This window comes from Hemiscyllium ocellatum, chromosome 16 (genome assembly GCF_020745735.1).
Source record: "Hemiscyllium ocellatum isolate sHemOce1 chromosome 16, sHemOce1.pat.X.cur, whole genome shotgun sequence".
NCBI classification, from domain to species: Eukaryota; Metazoa; Chordata; class Chondrichthyes; order Orectolobiformes; family Hemiscylliidae; genus Hemiscyllium; species Hemiscyllium ocellatum.
In genome coordinates, this window is record NC_083416.1 from 16398542 (window position 1) to 16420782 (window position 22241).

Below are 22241 nucleotides of genomic sequence, written 5' to 3' on the forward strand. Positions count from 1 at the left end.
CACAATTTTACATTAATAAAGCCAGCATTTTATCAGCGCGTGTTAGAACCATTTGACGATTTTATAAAAAGCAGCAACAAGGCGAGAGTTTATTAGTTTTTCAGAACCTTCCCATTTAATTACACAAACGGGTTGAATCATTTAAATTCCGGTAATAAGAGCAGGGCAAACACAGCGATTCTGGAGTGATCTCAGTTATTTCCTGATTGCGGTTTAGTGCATTAAATGTTCCTGAGATGTCACAGTCTGTGCATTTCAACAATTTTTAAAAATGTACTTAAATAAAGTGCTGGGCACTTAGCAAAAACCACGGGAAAAGCTACCTCCCATCTGTGACAATTGAAAAATCTCTTCTTAACAAGAATTCATTTCCTTCCAAGGAATTTTAAACTGTGATTTTTCATTACACATTTCATTAAGTAATTGGGACATTTCACGTTTACTCCTAACCACCCCCCTCCCCAACCCTGTATTTGTCCTAAATCGATGTAAAGCGCCCTTTCAGAAAGACCCACTTTCCCGATAGCTGAAACAGTTTGATGAGCGGTTTTACCTTTCAAACGGTTTCACCCTCACTGGTGATAAAGTCAGCTCGGCAGCGCAAAACAAAAACAAATGCAGATCCCGGAAAATTAAAATCTCGTGGTAAGACTCGCTGAGTACGGACATTTCCAAAGAAAAGGCACAGGCCACAAAATATACTGGAACACACTCTGTACATGACGGAAAAACAAGGCATCTACAACTGATGTCAGTAAACACTATCACCTCACTCTCACTCACTCTCATATATGTAGAGCATTAAAATAACCGTTCCAATTGTTCAATATTTTAATTGCCTATTATTAACACACAAATTAAATGCCATGTTTATAAAATCCGGCATTGCGGATATGTGTTAAGCAGAATATTTGTGCACTAAGTTGGGTATATCTCGGCTTGGTATATGTACCTTATTAAATATGCAGTATGTAAGGCTTGTTTATATCGACACGATCACAAACAGAGGTATATTTGTACAGAGCTAATTCACGGGGTCTGGATGTGTACAGTATTAAATACACGAAACTGCCCCGTATCCGTAAACTGTAACTGTTTGTACACGAATTGGAGGTCTATTGAGATTGGATGGAAAAGCAGAGAAGTGGACCCCAGGCAGTGGTTCACATTCGGGTCACAGTGGGAAGTGGTGGTGACTGTCAGCAGCCGGGTCTTCCAATATCTCCGCTCGCCCTAGACTTTGTATTGAGATCGGAGTAAGTTCTGGAGGAGTCTTTTTTTCTCTCCTTTCTGTGTTGTTTACAGCCGACTGTTAAAAGCCCGAGCAGGCCCAGTAGGCACCAGCAAATCCCGACAGGTTCACACCCCATTGTCCACAAGGTAGCCCCGATCCACAATCTCTCCAAATAGTTACCCCGTTCACTGCGGCAGCCGGAACCCGGGGCTGTTTCAATAAAAGATTTGATCGGAGCTTTGCAATGAGGAATTTAATTTCCCTGTAACGCGGGAGGGGTTGGGTGTGTGTGTGTGTGGGGTGGGGGGGGGGGGGGGGGGGGGTTGGAATTCATTTACAAAACTAAAATCAGCGACTCTTTTCCTAATCTGTGCGTTGCTGCTGCAGCTTGGAACTTTTCGCTGAAGGTGAAAATAAGAGGGATGTTGAAGATCTGAGGGGATTTTATAGTCTCTGGTTAAGGATCGCTCTGCTCCTGACACTAGCCACAGTGAACTGGTCTCTCTCTCTCCCTCTCTGTCTGACTTTCTAATGGGCTCTTGCTGAGTGATTGTTTCTCAACCAGCTACCAAAGGGAGCAACTACCAAAAGGTTCTTCACTGAGAGAAGACTTTAATATCTTTGGACGCGGAACACCTTCACTCGGCGAAATAAAATGCCGGGGTTGTGTTAATCTGCGATGTTGTTGCTGTGAATCGGATCAATTACAGAAAGAAACCCTAGAAATATTCACAGCGCCCAGCCTCACGGACTGGTCTTAACTTTGTAAAGGGGGATTAATTAAAACATGTCCTGGGCCGTGGGACAAATGTAATCACTCAACTCATGGAACTTTGAACGCGTCAAATTCAAATGAGCAGCGACAGCCCGTGCTGATTTCAAATTGCTAATCGGGAGGAAGGACATTCCGGCCCCTCTAAGATTCACTTTGTGTGGGGTCTGTTATCCAGTCGCTCTATAAATTGACGCGAATTGCTTCTGTCTTTGCTACATTCCGTATGTATTACCTTTGGTGTGTTTGCGTTTTCCATAAAACTTACATGGAGTGATGTTACACGTGGAAACATTACAGAATGTTTTACAAGAAGTTATCAGTATTTGTATTCATAGAACAGAAAAAAACCCACTATGCACAGGATGACATTATTCTTTTAACAAACGAGATATATAACAAATATTCGTTATTGTACAGACATACGAGCACTGGCTTTGGTACATATTACATTTTATGTTTATATATAAATACTGCCTGTAGAAAAGATACAAGTGTGCTTTTTAAAATAAGCAAACACCGTTTATGATGTACATTTGATATTGTACATTTAAGTAAGCAATATTTGTGATGTGTTTGTATGTTTGTGTACGTAAATACTACTTGCTTTGTACACTTCAGCTTGCACAGATTTACCAACCCCACCGTGTCGAGTACACACCATTAATTTACAATGTACAAAGGCACTGCTTATGTCTATTTACATACATGCACTTCCGTTAATGTGTGGATTTAATTTAGCGCCTATAAACAACATTAGATGTTAGATTAATTTTGTACATTTAACTCCAGCCACGGGAAGAATGTAATGCAATTGGATGTTAAAGAAATACATCTGCAGTGTGTACAAACACGAGTTCAGACTGACTACAGACATTGCAGAGAGCCAGTACAGTCAACTTGCTAGATACATAAATCATGACACATCGTGGTTAAAGTTTAGCACATTTATAAACGCATTTTTACATTTGCATCTGTCCACACATCTGGTCTATAAATCCATCTTAATGGACGTTGCCACGTACAAACTGCAGCCGCCGCATCGTGACAAAAGGATTGGATTGATCATTTAATGAATTCCATTCTATTTATTTAATTCGGTTAAGGGTTAGATAAAACGCTGTATCGAATCCCTGAATATCCGGTTGATATTAAAAGCATTTTCTTACGTTGCTCTATAAGGATAAATCTGGAGAATTTTTGGACATTATTCTCTGTTATCTGTCCCAGCCGTAACATAATATTTAACACCCATTTAAAAGAAACGTCATGGCGAATAGATCGCAGCTAGAGTGTGAGAAATCAAGTTATTTACCGAGCTCTCCGAAGCTGCGGCACTAGTCGTTTTCTTAAATGACTATTTTGAGAAGTGACTGGTTGAGGTATCTGCAGTATTATTAAAATCTTCAGGAGAGAAACGGAATGAACGAAAAAAAAAGCAGAGTTTAAAGCGGACACGCACCAAAATTAAAGAGGCGATTCTCTCAACATTTACAGCAAAAGGAAAAAGGTTCCTAAGATTTTAAAAAAAGTAAAGTTATAAAGATACTGACGGGTTTGCAGCAGGGTTGGAGGTTGGCGGCGGTTCGAAGGCGCGAGACATTGACTAACCGGAGAAATCCCACCGCGTGGACTGAATATCGTTACCTCGTTGTTATTTTCTTACATTTGTCGATTCTAAATAATGTGATGCAGTTCATTGAAAATATTGTCCCATGTGTTCTCATTCTGTTTCCTTTTGAGTAAATCTATTGATGAAACAATGTTGCAAGGGGGTCGCCAGACGCTAACCGGATGGGAAGACAACCAAATGAATTCACAAACCTGTGCCCCAGGTCTGTACATTTCAGGTTGATAATTGGCTTCAGATCTGACCCAGCTTTGGGGGAATCTACTTGTAGGAAAAATCGTAACAAATAGTAGGGGGTGAAGTCAGACCCCAGAAGCTGCCCGGACGCCCCATGACATATAGACGGGGTTAGCAGCCGTCCCTGGTATTGTTGAGGGGGTAAAGGGGTGGGGGTGCGGGGAGTGGGTGGCACTGGCTCGACCTTTGGCTTCCCTCACCCTGAGCCCCAGTCTCGTCTCATGGCCTTGCCCTATCCTAGGGAAGAGGACTGGAGGCGCCCGACAGTCGGCTCTGTCTCGACTTGAGGGTACATCGCTCTCACCACCATAGAGTTTCTTTTGGAATGGTTACAAAGGGACGTTGGGGAGTGACATGGAGTTTCATAGAATCATAGAATCCCTGCAGGACATTCGGCCCAATGACCCACCCAGAACGCATTCCCGTACGTTTAACCCCTGACTCATGCACCCAACCTACACATCCGTGAAAACTGTGGGCAATTTAGCTTGGTCAATTCACCTAACCTGCACACCTTTGGATTGTGGGAGGAACCCCCACCTCCACCCCAGACACGGGGAGAATGTGCAAACTCCACACAGACAGTTGCCCGAGGCTGGAATCGAACCCGGGTCGCCGGCGCGAACCATTAAGCCACTGTCCTGTCCCAAATGATTTTAATTTGGAGAAATACGAGGTATTGCATTTTGATAAAACAAACAAGAGCAGGACTTGTACTGCTAATAGTAGGGCCCAAGGTAATGTTGTCGAACGGAGAGACCTAGGGATTCAGGTATAAAAGGTCTTTGAAAGTTGAGCCACAGCGAGACGGGGTGCTGAAGAAAGCTCCGCACACTTTCCTTCATTGTTCAGACCATTGACTGTGAGATTTGAGACTTCATGTTGATGTTGTACATGACAGGAAGTGGCAGTTGCAGGTATCGTTACGAAATTGAAAAGACATTTAGACAGGGACATGACTAGGAAAGGTGTAGAGGGAAACGGGCCAAACGCAGGCAAGTTGGATTGGTTTAGTTTGGGAACATAGTCTGCATGGACGAGTTTTGTAGAATCTCTTACCGTGCTGTGTTCCTCAATGGCTCTGAGAAAGGGGAGAGTGTGAACAGCTGAGAAAGAATGATTGAGACAGTGAGTGGATGGGTAACTATGGGTGACAATGAAGAACGAGCGAGTGGGCGAGTTTTAGAGAGTGAGTAATAGTGGGTGAGAGTGAGTAATGATCGGTGAGAGTGAGTAATGGTGGATGAGAGTGAGTAATAGTGGGTGAGAGTGAGTAATGGTGCGTAGACGACGGTATGTGAGTGAGTTCGTGCAAGAGGATGTTAACGTAACAAGTGAGTTCCAACTGAAAGTCGGAATTATGAATGAACAGGAGAGTGAGTGGTAATGGGGGAGTGTTTGATATAAATGAACCAGAGAGTGAGGAGGTGAGATGTTGAGAGAGAGTGAGGGACTGAATGTGACTGACCGAGTATTGTGACAGTGAATGTGAGTGTGTACGGTTGCGAGTAACTGTAGGTGCGTGGGTAAATGTCATGAGTGAGTGAGAGCCAGTGTGAGTGAGCGTGAGAATGTATGTGAGTGAATGCGAGTGCATGTGTGTTTGCGTGTACGTCTGAGTGAATGTGTGTAAATATGTATATGAACATGTGTGAGAGCTTATATAATGTGTGTGAGCGAGTGTATGAAAGAGCTTGTATAATGTGAGTGTGTGTGAGCGAGGGTGTGAGAGTTTATATAATGCGAGAATGTGGTGAGCGTGTGAGAGACAGTTTATATAATGTATGCGCGTGTAAGAGCGAGTGTGTGAGTTTATATAGTGTGTGTGAGCAAGTGTGAGTTTATATAATGTGAGAGTGAGTGTGAGCGAGTGTGTGAGAGCTTATGTTAAATATGAGGTTGTGTAAGAACGAGTGTTTGAGAGTTTATTTAGTGAGTGTGAGCAAGTGTGAGTTTATATAATGTGAGTGAGTGTGAGCGTGAGAGTTTATATGTGTGAACGAGTGTGAAAGTTTATATAATGTACGAGAGATTGTGTAATGAGTGAGTGAGAGTTTATATAATGTGCGAGTGAGTGAGCGAGTGTGTGAGAGAGTTTCTGTAAGTGTGAGATTATGTGAGAGTGTGTGTGTGTGAGCGAGTGAGTCTAGTGCCTCCCGGAGCTTGGAGAGGGATTTTCACCGCTCTATCTCAGCTATTTCTCACGGATGAACGGAGCTGGCCCTGTGCGATCCTTTCCCTGTCCTGCTGCTCTTGCAGCCAAACTCCCTTCACGGAGATTTCCACAACATCTCCGACTTCACACCGGCGCAACTCAGATGATGATTCTAAAGGTCAAACCATTCGCTGTTGGATGATAACATGCCTGTAATTCAGAGAAGGCTCTGGGTAGTGGGATAGTGAAGGGGGAGGGCGGCTGTGAGGAGCTTGGCAGGTCAGGGTAATGAAATCCTTGGTCCAGAGTGTTGCAGGAGCCGTCCCGACTGGAGGGATGTTGGAACCGACGCTGATTAGATTTGCTCCGCTTGTCTTGGGTCGGCTCCTGTGTCAGGAACGGATCAGTGGTTTTTAGTTCCGCCCTGGGCCGCGGCTAATTGGATTCTCAGAGAGGGACCAGCAACCTGGCGGGCAGCAGCCAGCAGGTTCCTGCCTTCGGAGAGAGGTCCTGAGGCAGCCCCAGGCTCTGGCTGCAGCCTCCGAATACCAAAATAATAAAGAACAAACACAAACAGACAGCCCGGAGAAAGAAGAGGTTTTGTTAGAGATAATTGAAGCGAGCACAGAGCGGCATATGTATTATAGTGGGACGCTTGCCCCGGGCTATATTTTTATTGCATGCGTCTGGTGATATTAATTTTCACTGTGTAAAATTTCACACTGGCCCTAGCAGACATTACCAGTCATATGCAAAAAGAGCTTGAATAATAAATGAGGAGCTTTAAAACGAATCTTAAACTGTCAGCTATAGGACAATATCACAAAAAGCAGCGGTAAGTAATAGTATATTTAAGTGACTTTAGTATGTTTTTATTAGAATGTATTTAAACTGATATCTGTATTATTCTGTAAAGGGTCTGTTGGTGAAAATGTTGACAGGAAATCGTCAGCCTCTGAGAAAGTAATCCCACTTCAGGAACAGGCAGAGACAGATTTTAATCCTTGTGTTGGCGGCAACAGAAACCGAAAGTTTTATCAGATCCCAGCACTGAGCTTTACCTACCCCTTTTCGGGGCGAAGCTGCATTTCTGGTGCTGTACCCATCACAGAGTGATCATACCTATCACAATAACTGTACCCATCACATTTGATTAGACCCATCACAAATAACTGTATCCCTTACAGATAACTGTACCAATCACCAATAACTGTATCCATCACTATATCCATCACAGATAACTGTACCTATTACAAATAACTGTGCCCATTATAGATAGCTGTACCCATTAGAGATAATTGTATGCATTACAGATAAATGTTCCCATTACTGGTAACTACAAATTGCCAGATAACTGTATCTATCACCAATGACTGTATCCAGCACAGACAACTGAACCCATCACAGATAATCATATCTAGCATAGCTGTGTTCCCATTACAAATCACTGTACCCACCACTGATAGCTGTATGTGCTGATAAATATCTCCATCACAGATGACTGTAGCTATCACAGATAAATGTACCCATTATACATAATTGAACCCATCATAGTTAAATGTACCCATTACAGAAAAATGTATCAATTGTATTGATAACTATATTACAGATAACTGTACCTCAATACATGATAGCTATATTCATTACAGGTTCATCACAGGTAACTACTCATTGCAGATAACAGTAGCCATCATAAATTATTGTAGCCATCATGAATAACTGCACCTGTTACAAATAACTGTATCTCTCACAAATAACTGTAGCCATCACAGATATCCAAACTCAGATAACTGTACCACCACAGGTAAGTGTGTGAACCAGCAATACACTTACAAATATATGTACCTCTCAAAGATAAACATCCCCATCAGCAACAACTGTAGCCATCAACTATAAATGTAACTATTACAGATAAGTGCATCCATTGCAGATAAGTGTTGTAACCATAACAACCATACCCATCACAAATAATTCATAACCATGACAGATAACTGTACACAGTTCAGATAAATGTGGTCATCACAGATAATTGCAACCACCAAGGATAACTGAATATTTGCAAATGTAACATTTGAAGCTAACTGTACACATTATAGATTATTTTAACATGACAGTTAACAATGTCCACCACAAATATCTGTACTCATTGCAGATGTGACTATTGTCGCAGATACTGGGTCAATGTGGCAGCAACGAGTCATCTGCATCCATTAGAAATACCTATTCCCATTCCCTATAACATCTCCTATTACTGTTAAATTTATACATCTGATAGAAATATTTATCGGAGGTAACTACATAGTGATGACTACATATCTACACAGAATGAGTGATCCTGAGGACAGTGATATTTAGTAGTGAAGCGTGATCTTATGGAGACTGACCGTGTGGAGACTGACTGTGTGGAGGAGGCATTGTTTGGACAGTCTCCATTTGGATACTGACCATATGTAGAGTGTGACTATCGTTGGAGAGTGACTGTGTGTAGACCATGTGGAGTGTGACCATTGGCAAGTGACCATTTGGAAAGTGCCTGAGTAGAGAGTGACTATGTCAAGAATGACCATGTGGAGCATGGCCATTTGAAGTGTGACCACGTGGAGAGTGACCTTAAGGTGAATAATGCTTGTAAAGTGATCATTTGGTTAATAATTTTGTGGAAAGTGATCCTGTGACAAATGATCCAGTGAAGTAGAATCCCTTGAAATGGATCCATGGGAAGTGATCCTGTGGTGAGTATTCTTGATGAGAATGATTCTTTGGAAAGTGATCCTGTGACGTGTACATCTAAAAAAACAATTTTAATTCCAATGGCAAAGTTGCTATTTTAAACTTTTCAAAAGCATTTGTGTTGTCAAAGAGGAATAATGAGAATAATAAGATGAAAAATTTGTGAAATCTATGCTTTTTTTATTACTCACTGTTCAATGTCACCATAAGAGTACTCATACACCAATGTTCAGACATTAGTCCAAACAGTACATAGAGTCATAGAGATGTACAACACAGAAACAGACCCTTCATTCCAACTCTTCCATGCTGACCAGATAGCCTAACCTAATCTAGTCCCATTTACCAGCACTTCACCCATATCCCTCTAAACCCTCCCTAATCATATACCTATCCAAATGGTTTTTAAATATTATAAATGTACCAGCCCCCACCACTACTTCTGCCAGCTTATTCCATACATGCACTACCCACTATATGAAAAGGCTGCCCCTTAGGTTCCCTTTTAAATTTTTCTCCTCTCACCCTGAAGCTATGCCCTCTACTTTTGGACTCCTCCACTCTAGGAAAAAGACCTTGTCTACTTACCCTTTCCATGCTGCTCATAATTTCGTCAACCTCTATAAGGTTCACAGCCTCTATCAGCCTCCGGTACTCCAGGGAAAACAGTCTCTCCGACCTTTTTCTATAGCTCAAACCCTCCAACCCTGGCAACATGTTGGAAACCTTTTCTGAACCCTTTCAGGTTTCACAACATCCTTCCAGTAGAATGGAGACCAGAATTGTACACAATATTCCAAAAGTGGCCTAACCAATGTCCTGTACAGCCACAATATGACCTCCCAACTCCTATACTCAGTGGTCTGACCAATTAAGGAAAGCAAACCACTACCACTATCCTATCCTTCTTCACCATCCTACCTACCTATGACTTCACTTTCAAGGAGCTATGAACCTGCACTCCAAGGTCTCTTTGTTCAGCAACATTCCCCAGGGCCTCACCATTAAATCTGTAAGTCCCATGCTGACTTGCCTTTCCAAAATGCAGCATCTCACATTTATCTAAATTAAACTCTATCTGCCACTCCTCAGCCCATTGGCCCATCTGATCAAAATCCCATTGTACTCTGAGGGAAACTTCTTTGCTGTCCACCAGACCTCCAGTTTTGGTGTCATCTGCATGTAGTGTCTCAATTCTTAGAGACTACCTGCCACAGACTCATTGAAGCAGATCTTTGGTCCAATTAGTCTATGCTGACCATGTTCATAAACTAAATTAGTGTCACCTGGCTGCATTTGGCCAATTTCTCTTCAAACCTTTTTTATTCATATCTTACCCAAATATCTTTTAACCACTGTAACTGTACCTGCACTCACCACTTCCTCTGGCAGTTCATTCCACACACTAACCACTCTTGTGTAAAAATGTTGCCCCTCTTGTCCTTTTTAAATCTTTCTCCTCCTTAAAAATATGTCCCCTAGTTTTGAACTCCTCACCAAAGGGAAAACACTTTGCAATTCAACTTATTTATGCCCTTCATGATTATAAACCTCTATAAGATCACCCATCCTGTATATCTGAAACTGTACGGACCTCCTGCATAATCCTGGGTATTATCGATGGGACACATTAAAGAGGCATTGAATTCACTCCTCTAATACTGCAACAGGATACAAGTACATACTTGTCCCAATCAGTTAAATAGAACAGCATTATACTCCATTTTAACTCTTTACCTGACAGCATTTACAGAAAATTGACAGACCAGAAGTGATGTGAATGGTGTTAATAATTCATCAGTTAAATGATCTAGCTGTTGAAATGATGTGAGAATTGACAGGATTTCACTGAATGCTTGCCACATAACCAATCCCATCAACAGCTTCCAGTTACATAGTACTCCTGATGTGCTTGAGGATATCACAGCACATTGAGCAACAAAAAAACAGAGAGACGGACATGATGTACAGCAAGCAAGGCTGAACTGGGGAGAGACAGGAAATCAAGATGCTTGATTGAGAAATCAAAGGTGTGACTAAAGAATCCTTTATCCCCATAAAGGCACTCAGACACATGCACACAAAACAGTCACACAAACACAGATATGCAACATAGTCACACAAACAGACACATAAACACAGTCACATAAACACAGACATACAAAAATGGACACACAAACATAGATACACAAACACAGGCACACAAACATGCTCACACAAGCACAGACACACAAATGCAGGCACACAAACACAGATACCCAAACATACACACACAAACACAGATACCCAAACATAGTCAAACAATCGGACGCAGGTACACAAACACAGAAGCATACACACAAACACAGATTTACAAACATAGACACACAAACATCAATAGTCAATCATAGGCACACAATCATGGACACACAAACATAGATACACAAACACAGACACAGAAACACCTACAGTTAAATATATATACATAAACATAGATACACACATGCAGATGTATCTATGTTTGGGTATCTGTGTTTATGTGACTGTGTATCTATTTTTGTGTATCACTGTTTGAGCATCTGTGTTTGTGTGGCTATGTTCTTCTGTCTGTGTTTGTGTATCTGTGTTTGAGTGTCTGTGTTTGTGAAGCAATGTTTGCATGTCTGTGTTTTTGTGACTTTGCTTGTGTATCTACATTTGTGCATAGATACACACAGTCACAAAATCACAGACATGCAAACATTGCTTCACAAACACAGACACACAAAAATAGACACAAGCTGGACTCAGCTCCTGATTGGGTGAATGGTAGGGACTGGCAGGCTAGTGGCCTGTTTCTATTTACTGGGATATTTATCTAGATATTTATCTAGTGATTGTTAAACCCTCACATTCTATTGATCCTCACTCCCACTGCATGCTGACACGTCCTCTCACATTTCATATGCCCCCTTCATGTTCTCACATCTTTCATGATCTTATTCCTCCCCCAGACAAGCCCTTCCTATAACCAATGTACATTTGCCAAGACTTTGGAATATTCTTGAAACTGACAAAGGAAGCAAAAAGGATTTGAAATTTTCCTCTGTTGAAGAGTGCTCATCTTACAACCTCATAAATGCTGACAATCACTCAATCAGGCAATGGAAAAGATCTTTTATCTACTTCACACAGTTGTAAGTGTTAATAAATACACAGACATCAAATTAACTCTTTAGTAAGAGATCAGGTAATTACAAGATAACAAATAGATCGATCAAATAAAGATATAATTTCCATTCAAGCAGTGTTAGCATTCTCTATGGGACTAACTCTACCATCCCTTCTTGGAGGTCAGCTAAGTTTTCATCAGAAGACCATTGACCATCTGGCCATCTATTCAACCTGCTTTGTTGTTACAGTTGCTTGTTGGCCTCATTATGAATATTTGACTGATTTCTGAAGATGATTAATAGACTGAACCCTGTAGGATAATGCTGACATATCATGAAGTGGAGAGATGCCGTTATTTGTTTGACATCTTTGTTATCTGGTAATAACCTGACACTACTTTGGAGGGCCTGTGTGTTTCATCAGGATATAAAATACGAAGTAGATGAAAGCTTCTTGTCATTGATACTATCTATGGCTGTGATTATTGACAGGCAGACTTTTGAGAAGGTAAAGGGGCAATGTACTTCAAAGGAAATGCTGAATGTCTGTTTTTATTTTGTTCCAGACACCGGACTCAGAGTCCCTAGTGGTTCCTGATTTATCTGATGTGACATGAAGAATGTCTATTGACAGGATGGGTCCTGCACCATCAGAATTGAGGACTGGTTTGCAATGCGTTCCCCAAATTGGAGCCAGCAAGAGTGCGAGAGCCGTGTTTGGCTTGGCCACCCCACACCCTTATTCTGAATCAGCAAAACTTGACAGAGATGGAAATAAGTTGGGCTATGTTGGAATAGGATCTCACTGTTGTTAAAGCGAACCCAACTCTGTTTGAAGCTACAAAAATCCAAGCCATTATTTCAGGCCATTGACCTCTCATCGACCTGATACATCTGCTTGGATTGGACACTGAGGGTGGGCTTCCCATAGGCCAGTTTAAATGTTGGTGGTAAGCCCACCATGACTTAGCCAGCTTGCTTTTTAATTAGCCTGAAGCAGGACTTGCATATGTCACTGTGAAGGTATCCTGTCTTTCCATTCGTGGGACATGAGTGTGGCTGGCTGGTCAGCATTTATTGCCCACGCCTAGTTATCCTTCAGGAGGTGGTGGTGATCTGCTTTCTTGAACTGTTGCAATCCACCAGCTGTAGGTTGTTCCACAATGCCATTAGAGAGGGAATGTCAGGACTTTGACCTAGTGACAGTGACGGAACGGCAATATATTTCCAAGTCAGGATGGTGAGTGGCTTAAAGGAGAACTTGCAGGGTCTGGTGTTCACATTATTAGCTGCCCTTGACCTTCTAGAAGGAAGGAGAGGGAAAGGCTTGGAAAGTGCTCTCTGAGGATCTTTGGTGAATTTCTGCAGTGCATTTTGTAGATAGTATAAACTCTGCTATTGAACGTCGGTTGTGGAAGGAATGAAAGTTTGTGGTGGCGGTGCCATCAAATGAACTGTTTTGGTCTGGATGGTGTCAATATTCTTGAGTGTTGTTGGAGCTGTACTATCCAGGCAAGGGGGGAGTATACTACCACACTCCTGACTTGTATCCTGTTGATGGTATAGATTATGGAGCATTTTCCCAGTGAGAGGGTGACAGGTCTACACACCAGAGCAGTCTGGAGGAAGGGTGGGGTTTATGGGAAAGGGAGGCAATGGCCTCATAGTATAACCATTAAAGTAAATCTGTGATTAAGAGTCTAATGATGACATGAAACCATTGCTAATTGTCGGGAAAAAAAAACTATCTGGTTCACTAATGTCATTCAGGGAAGACATTGCCACATCCTTACCTGATCTAACTGACATGTGATTCCAGACCCAATCAATGTGGTTGATCCTCAACTGCCTTCTGAGCAATTAGGGACGGGCAATAAATGCTGATGTAGCCAGTGACTACATCCCGTGAATGATTAAAAACTTTGTTGAATAGGACATGAGTAGGGGGGTGGGGTGGGGGGGGTGGGGGGTGGTCGGGGGTGGGTGGGATTGAGGAGGCAAACTGTGGTAAGGGCCTCCATTGGCACCTGAGGCTGGGGAAGAAGGCCAGCACCACATCTCATCCCCATCATTTCACTGACCAACAGTCCGCAGGGTTAAACTTGCCAGGCTACACAGTGGCACAGGCCCTTTCCAGCACCTGTTGTATTGGGATGACAAGTGGGTGGCCCATGCAATGCCAACTCCGTCCCATTAAAATCGTGAAGGGTGGAGCCGGATGAGCTGATCTGGCAATGGGTACACCAGCAATACTATGGAATCACGATTCCCAGCTTACCCATGCCTGTCTCAGTGAAATTCAGCCCGTGAATTATTTCTCTCTCTCTTTTCAGAAATTTTCAGACCTGCTGAACATTTCTGTTCAGAGCATCATTTGCTTTTCTTTCGGAATCCTATGCTTTTGCATCTGACAAAACTCGTCACTGCTCTCTGACATCCACCTAAGACTGCACACAGGGCATTGGTTCAATGTCACACCAAAAGATATTGCTCCAATGGTGCAGTGCCAATGACGTGTCAATGTACTCAGATCTCTAAAATGTGCTTGACTCCACAACCTACTCGACTTAGAGTCCAGAGGGTTACCACTGAGCCCATGGCTTACTCAATTCAGTCAGCTGCCTTTGCCACCTTCCTCTTCTCCTTGCCAAGAAATCTAAGCTTCTTTGCTCACTTTCCCACATCCTCTGTCATCTCACCTTTGAGACCTACCACCTAAACACGTGACCTCCCTTTGTCCTCCAACTTCTTTTTCTTATCTTCACTTTAGTCAGTTTTGCAAATGGCTTGATTTCTCGACATATCAGTCAGAGTGGATCCCTGGTGACTCCAGCTCACCATTAGCTGCTGGGAGCCTCCATGCTGCACAGTATCTCAGGGCACGATCCATGTGCATCATCTGAATGCACTTCTCATCCATGGACATTGGCATCTGGGATTTGCTAACCCCTCAGGATCATGGTGGTACCTCTCTGATCCACTTACAGGTCACTACAGAAGCGTAGCCTTGCACTCCAGGGTGCAACAACAACTAACATTGAAAAGCTGCTGCACAAAGAGTTTTCAGTCAGGGACAGGCCCTATCTCACAAATTGAATGAGGTTGCATCTCAGGGCTGCTTGCTTGCTCACTTAGCACCCACCTGCAAGCTTGAACCATCTTTGATTTCCCTTGCTGTTCCAAAAACCAGAGAGCTGGCTTTTCTAGTCAGTTGTTCCTAGTCAAGAAGGCACACATCTTGCTGGATGGCAGCGTGCTACATTAATCTCACACCTGCATTGTGTGCCAACTTGCATGTGCAACAAGCAGAACAGCTGTTGTCTCAAAGTCTTAGGGGAGCAGTCATCACTGAAGCTCTTGAGGCACCTATCAGTCATACAGTTACCAACCCTGGAGACTTATCTACTTTTAAGCTTGCCAGACCATTCAGTACCTCCTCTGTGTGTGTACTAATTTCTTTCATTCTATCACAGATCTTCTCCCATATTATTCATCTCACTAGTGAACACTGACCCACAGTATTCATTTAGAACGCTACCTATATCCTCTGGTTCCACCCATAAATTACACTGTAGTCCTTAATGGGCCCTAAACGTTCCCGCATTATCCTTTCACCCTTAATATATCTGTAAAGCAACATAGGATTTTACTTGGTTTTACTTGTCAATATCATTTCATATCACCTTTTGGCATTCCTAATCTCCTTTCCCACTTGCACATCATATATTTCTCTCGGGCTTCTGCTGTTTTCATTCCTCAGCATCTGCCAAAAGCCTCCCTTTTTCCCTTAATCAAATGCTATGTATCCCTCAATATCCAATGTTTGCAGGATTTGATGGTCCCATACTTTTCTTTATTGGAACATGTTGGCCCTGAACTCTCCACATTTCCTTCCTGAATGTATCTCACTGTTATACAGTCATAGAGTCATAGAGATGTACAGCATGGAAACAGAATCTTTGGTCCAACCCATCCATGCCGACCAGATATCCCAACCCAATCTAGTCCCACCTGCCAGTGCCCGGCCCATATCCCTCCAAACCCTTCCTATTCATATACCCATCCAAATGTCTCTTAAATGTTGCAATTGTACCAGCCTCCACCACATCCTCTGGCAGCTCATTCCATACACGTACAAACCTCTGCATGAAAAAGATGCTCCTTAGGTCTCTTTTATATCTTTCCCCTCTCACCCTAAACCTATGCCCTCTAGTTCTGGACTCCTGACCCTAGGGAAAAGACTTTGTCTATTTATCCTATCCATGCCCCTCATAATTTTGTAAACCTCTATAAGGTCATCCCTCAACCTCTGACGCTCCAGGGAAAACAGCCCCAGCCTGCTCAGCCTCTCCCTGTAGGTCAGATCCTTCAACCCTGGCAACATCCTTGTCAATCTTTTCTGAACCCTTTTAAGTTTCACAATATCTTTCTGATAGGAAGGAGACCAGAATTGCACGCAATATTCCAACAATGTCCTGTACAGCTGCAACATGACCTCCCAACTCCTGTACTCAATACTCTGACCAATAAAGGAAAGCATACCAAACGCCTTCTTCACTATCCTATCTACCTGCAACTCCACTTTCAAGGAGCTATGAACCTGCACTCCAAGGTCTCTTTGCTCAGCAACACTCCCTAGGACCTTACCATTAAGTGTATAATTCCTGCTAAGATTTGCTTTCCCAAAATGCAGCACCTCACATTTATCTGAATTAAACTCCATCTGCCACTTCTCAGCCCATTGGCCCATCTGGTCCAGATCCTGTTGTAATCTTCACTGTCCACTGCACCTCCAATTTTGGTGTCATCTGCAAACTTACTAATTGTACCTCTTATGCTCCCATCCAAATCATTTATGTAAATGACAAAAAGTAGAGGGCCCAGCACCGATCCTTGGCGGCACTTCACTGGTCACAGGCCTCCAGTCTGAAAAACAACCCTCAATCACCACTCTCTGTCTTCTACCTTTGAGCCAGTTCTGTATCCAAATGGCTAGTTCTCCCTGTATTCCATGAGATCTAACCTTGCTAATCAGTCTCCCATGGGGAACCTTGTTGAACACCTTACTAAAGTCCATATAGATCACATCTACTACTCTGCCCTCATCAATCTTCTTGGTTACTTCTTCAAAAAACTCAATCAAGTTTGTCAGACATGATTTCCCACGCACAAAGCCATGTTGACTATCCCGAATCAGTCCTTGCCTTTCCAAATACATGTAAATCCTGCCCTTCAGGATTCCCTCCAACAACATAGAGGCATACAACATGAAAACAGACCCTTCAGTCCAACTCATTCACTAGATAATCCAGTACCATTTGCCAGCATTTGGCCCATATCCCTCTAAACTGTTCCTATTCATACACCCATCTAGATGCCTTTTAAATGTTGTAATTGTACTAGCCTTCACTACTTCCTTTGGCAGCTCATTCCATCATACACTATCCCTTGCGTGAAAAGTAACCCTCAGGTCTTTTTAAAATCTTTCCCTGTTCATCTTAAACCTGTACCCTCTAGTTTTGGAGCCCCCCACTCTAGGAAAAAGACCTAGGCTAATCACTCTTGGAATTTTTTTTCCATGCCTCTCATGATTTTATAAACTGCTGTAAAGTCAACCCTTGGTTTCCAGCGTTCCAGGGAAAACAGCCTCAGCCTATTCAGCCTCTCCTTAGAACTCAAACACTCCAGTTCTAGCAATATCCTTGTCAATCTTTTCTGCAACCTGTCAAGTTTAACAACATCCTTATAGAATGGCGATCAGAATTGTAGGCCATATTCAAAGGGTGGCCTCACCAATTTCCTTAACAGCTGCAATGTGACACCCCAACTCTTATACTCAATGTTCTGACCAAAGAAGGCATGGTGCCAAATGCCTTCTTCACCACCCTGTCTACCCACAACTCCACTTTCAAGGAACTAAGCACCTCTCAGCCCTTGGTGTCTTCATTTGACAACAGTCCCCTGAGCCCTACCATTGATTGTATAAGTCCTGCTCTGGTTGGCCTTGGCAAAACGCGACACTTCACATTTATCTAAATTAATCTCCATCTGTCACTCCTCGGCACATTGGCCCATTTGATCAAGGTCTTGTTGTACTCTGCGATAATCTTCTTCAATGTCCACTACACCATCTATTTTGGTGTAATCAGCAAACTTTCTAAACATTCTTCCATTCTTCAGATCCAAATTATTTATATAAATGCCAAAAAGAAGTGGACCCAACAGCGATCCTTGTGACACACTGCTGGTTCAAAAGGCTTCCAGATTGAAAAGCAGCTCCCTATCACCACCCTCTGTCTCCTATCTTCAAGCCAATTTTATACACTTGGCTAACTCCCCTGGATCCCATGTGATCTAACTTTACTAACTAATTTTCCATGCTGAACCTTGTCGAATCCTTTGCTGAAGTCCATATAGACAACGTCTACTGTTCTGCCTTCATTAATCTCTTTTGCCACTTTTTCTTTCTGACATAGATTTACCTGAAAGTATCTGCTCCCAGACCATTCTGGCCAAATCATATCTGATCTTATTAAATACAGCCTTCCTTCAGTTGAGAACTTTGATTTGCCCAAAACGTCTATTTTCCTGCTCTTCAGATGCTGCCTGACCTCTGTGCTTTTCCACTACCACACACTTAACTTTGATTTCAGGCCCATCCTTGTCCTTTTCCATACCAATCTTGTATCTAATGGAATTATGATTGCTGTCTGCAAAGTGCTCCCCCATTGGTACTTCAATCACTTATTCAGCTTTGTTACCCACCATTAAGTGCAGGACAGACCCCTCTCTTATGGGACCTTCACTTATGGAACCAAAAAGTTTGCGAACTGAATCAATTTTTCCCATTGTTCGGATAGCATAAGAGTGCTTGGATGTAGCAACAAATGCTGTTCACAGCGCACGCGCCAAAGATGAACTGAATGAGATCACGCGCGGCCCGAGAGCTTTTGCGTTCAACTAGCGTGTAGCAAAGCAGAACAATGAAACCATGTGGTCGCCTTTTGCATTCGTACCTTCGTCCATACCTTGAATTTCATACGTACGTTAAAGCAAAGTTTTACGTACAATCCTATTCGCAAACCGATTTGTTCGTGAATGTGGTCGTTCGTATATCAAGGGCTACTGTACTCCAGGTAATGTTGAGGAAATTGAAATCCCTTACCATCACTATTCTATTACTTTTACACTTCCATGAAATTTGCCTAAATATCTGCCATTGAGACAGATGTCTCTCAGACTGTTTTGGGGCCTACAGTACACTCCCAACAAAGTGATTGCTCATTTTTGGTTTTTAAGTTTTATCCATCTGGTTTCACTTGAGGAACCTTCGAAGATTGTTTCCCTCCTTATTGCTGTAATAGATTTCCTGATTAATATTGCAATACCTCCTACTCTTTTACCTCCTTCCGTGCCTCACCCTGTATCCTAGAATATTGAGCTGCCAGTCCTACCCCTCTTTCAACCATGTTTCATTGACACAAAAGACATCACACCCCCATGTTTTAACTTGTACCTTCAATTCACCTAGCATTTAAATAAATACCATACAACCTTGTAAACTCATTTAGTATTAACTGGCCAAGAGTCTCTATATCTTCCTGACTCATTTGCTGTCTCTTCTAATTTTGACCATTCATCTTCCCCTGGTGAATATTACCTCTAGATCTCACCCCGCTGCTAACCTTATTTAAACCATCCCCGACAGCACTAGGAAACCTCCCCATAAAGGTGCTGTTCACATTCTCATTCAAGAGTAACCCATCCCCCCTATATCGCTCTCCCCACCCCAAAAAGAAAAATCCCAATGTTCTGGAAAATCTTCTCTTCTGCGCCATCTCTCCAGCCATGCTTTCATCTGGACTAACTTCCTATGATTATACTCACTGGAATGCCACATGGCACTGGAAATAATCCAGAAATTATCACCTTTTGGATCCTGCTCTTTAACCTCCTTACTAACTCCCTTAGTTCTGCTTACAGGACCTCATCCTTTTTTCTACTTACATTGTTGGCACCAAAACATACCATGATCTCTGTCAATTTTCCCTTCCCCTTCAGAATGCCCTGCAGTCACTTAGCAAAATCCTTTCACCCTGAACCAAAAGTAGAATTTGGTAGAGAAACTCAGCGGGTCTGGCAGCATCTGTGGAGAGAAAGCATATTAACATTTCAAGTCCAGTGACTCTTCTTCAGATCTCATTTAGATGAAATATTTGTCTAGATGAGTGCAGCTCCAATAACACTAAAGAAACTTGACACCATCCAGGATAAAGCAGACTTGATTGGCACCACAGTTGGAACATGTGGTGCTGGAAAAACACAGCAGGCCAGGCAACATCCGAGGAGCAGGAGAATCGATGTTTCGGGCATAAGACCTTCTTCAGGAATGAGACTAGTGTGCCAAGCGGGCTGAGATAAAAGGTGGGTGGGGGGGAGGAATTTGGGGGAGGGGCGCTGGGAATACGATAGGTGGAAGGAGGTGAGGGTGATAGGCCGGAGAGGGGGTGGGGGCGGCGAGGTCGGGAAGAAGATTGCAGGTCAAGAGGGCAGTGCTGAATCCGAGGGTTGGGATTGAGAAAAGGTGGGGGGAGGGGAGATGAGGAAGCTGGAGAAATCTACATTCATCCCGTGTGGTTGGAGGGTTCCTAGGCGGAAAATGAGGCGCTCTTCCTCCAGGCATTGTGTGGCCAGGGTCTGGTGATGGAGGAGGCCAAGGACCTGAATGTCATTGGTGGAGTGGGAGGGGGAGCTAAAGTGTTCAGCCATGGGGTGGTTGGGTTGGTTGTTGCGGGTGTCCCAGCGGTGTTCCCTGAAATGTTCCGCAAGTAGGCAGCCTGTCTCCCCAATGTAGAGGAGACCACATCGGGTGCAGCGGATACAGTAAATGATGTGTGTGGAGGTGCAGGTGAATTTGCGACGGATATAGAAGGATCCATTGGGGCCTTGGAGGGAGATGAGGAGAGAGGTGTGGGCACAAGTTTTGCACTTCTTGCGGTTGCAGGGGAAGGTGCCAAGAGTGGAGGTTGGGTTGGTGGGGGATGCGGACCTGACGAGGGAGTTGCGGGAGTTGATTGGCACCACATCCACAAACATTCATTCCCTCAACTACAAACTTTCAGTAGCAGCAGTGTGTAACACTTACACAATGTACTGCAGAAATTCATAAAAGCTCATTAGACAGCACCTTTCAAACCTTTGACAACTTCCATCTACAGGGACAAGGACAGTAGATACATGGAAACAGCACCATTTACAAGTTGCCCCCATTGAGACCTACTGCATAGAAAATAGCCCTTCACACCATTGAGTTTGTGCTGCTAAAATATTTTATACTGTTCCAGCATAACCTCTCTGCTCATAAACTCTACACCTTGGTTAATAAAGCTATGCATTCTATATGCCTTTTTAACCTCTTTATCTACCTGCCCCAAAAACTTTAAAGGGACTGATAGACATGCACACAAATGTCCCACTGATCCTTTGTTCTTCCCAGGGTCCTACCACTTATTGGATATTCCTTTGTCTTGTTTGTCCTGTCAAAGTGCCTCATATTTATCTAGATTGATCCACTGGTCTACCCATCTAACTGCTCATAACATCCAAACCACTCCTCACCCTGACTTGGAAATATATTGCCAATCCTTCAGTGTCACTGTGTCCAAATCCTGGACTCATTGTAGGTCGTCAAACTGTTGCACATTGACTGCAGCATTACAAGAAGGAAGCTCTTGACTAACTTCTCGAGAACTACAGGGATGTGCAATAAATGTAGGCCAGCCAGGAAGATCCATCCCCCACAAGACAATTTTAAAAAAGCAGAAAAATGTCTTTTCAGTTTGACAGCAGCAGCCTGAGTTAGTGGAGAGTATCACCTGTGAATTCTGCGCAAAGTAGTGCATTAAATGATTAGCTTGAGGTTGATTTACTGCACTAAGAATCACACCAGAAACCAATTTAAGATTATCATTTGGGCTCAAAATGAGATTCATCTGCGTGTGCTGGAAGCTGCATACATTCACAAACAAGTCTATGTTCTTTGTGGGCAGAATGATTGTTTCATACATTATACCTTTTTTGTTGAGAAAAAGGTTCCAGAGATTTCCAATCCCAATTGCATTTAGACCAATTAGACTCTATCTGCCCAGTTAAGTTTATTCAGCTAACTAAGATTAATATCTCTGTTGTACAAAATCCCTTTCGAAATTTGGTTTCTTGCATTCCAGTTCTGATGACTGTGAGCTGAAATGCTTTGACATTTTGTCCCTTTTTAGTAATGTTTAAGCTCTGTAGTAACAGGAAATTATTTCTAACTATGTGTACCTAATATGTTCTGCATTTTATTTAGGGCA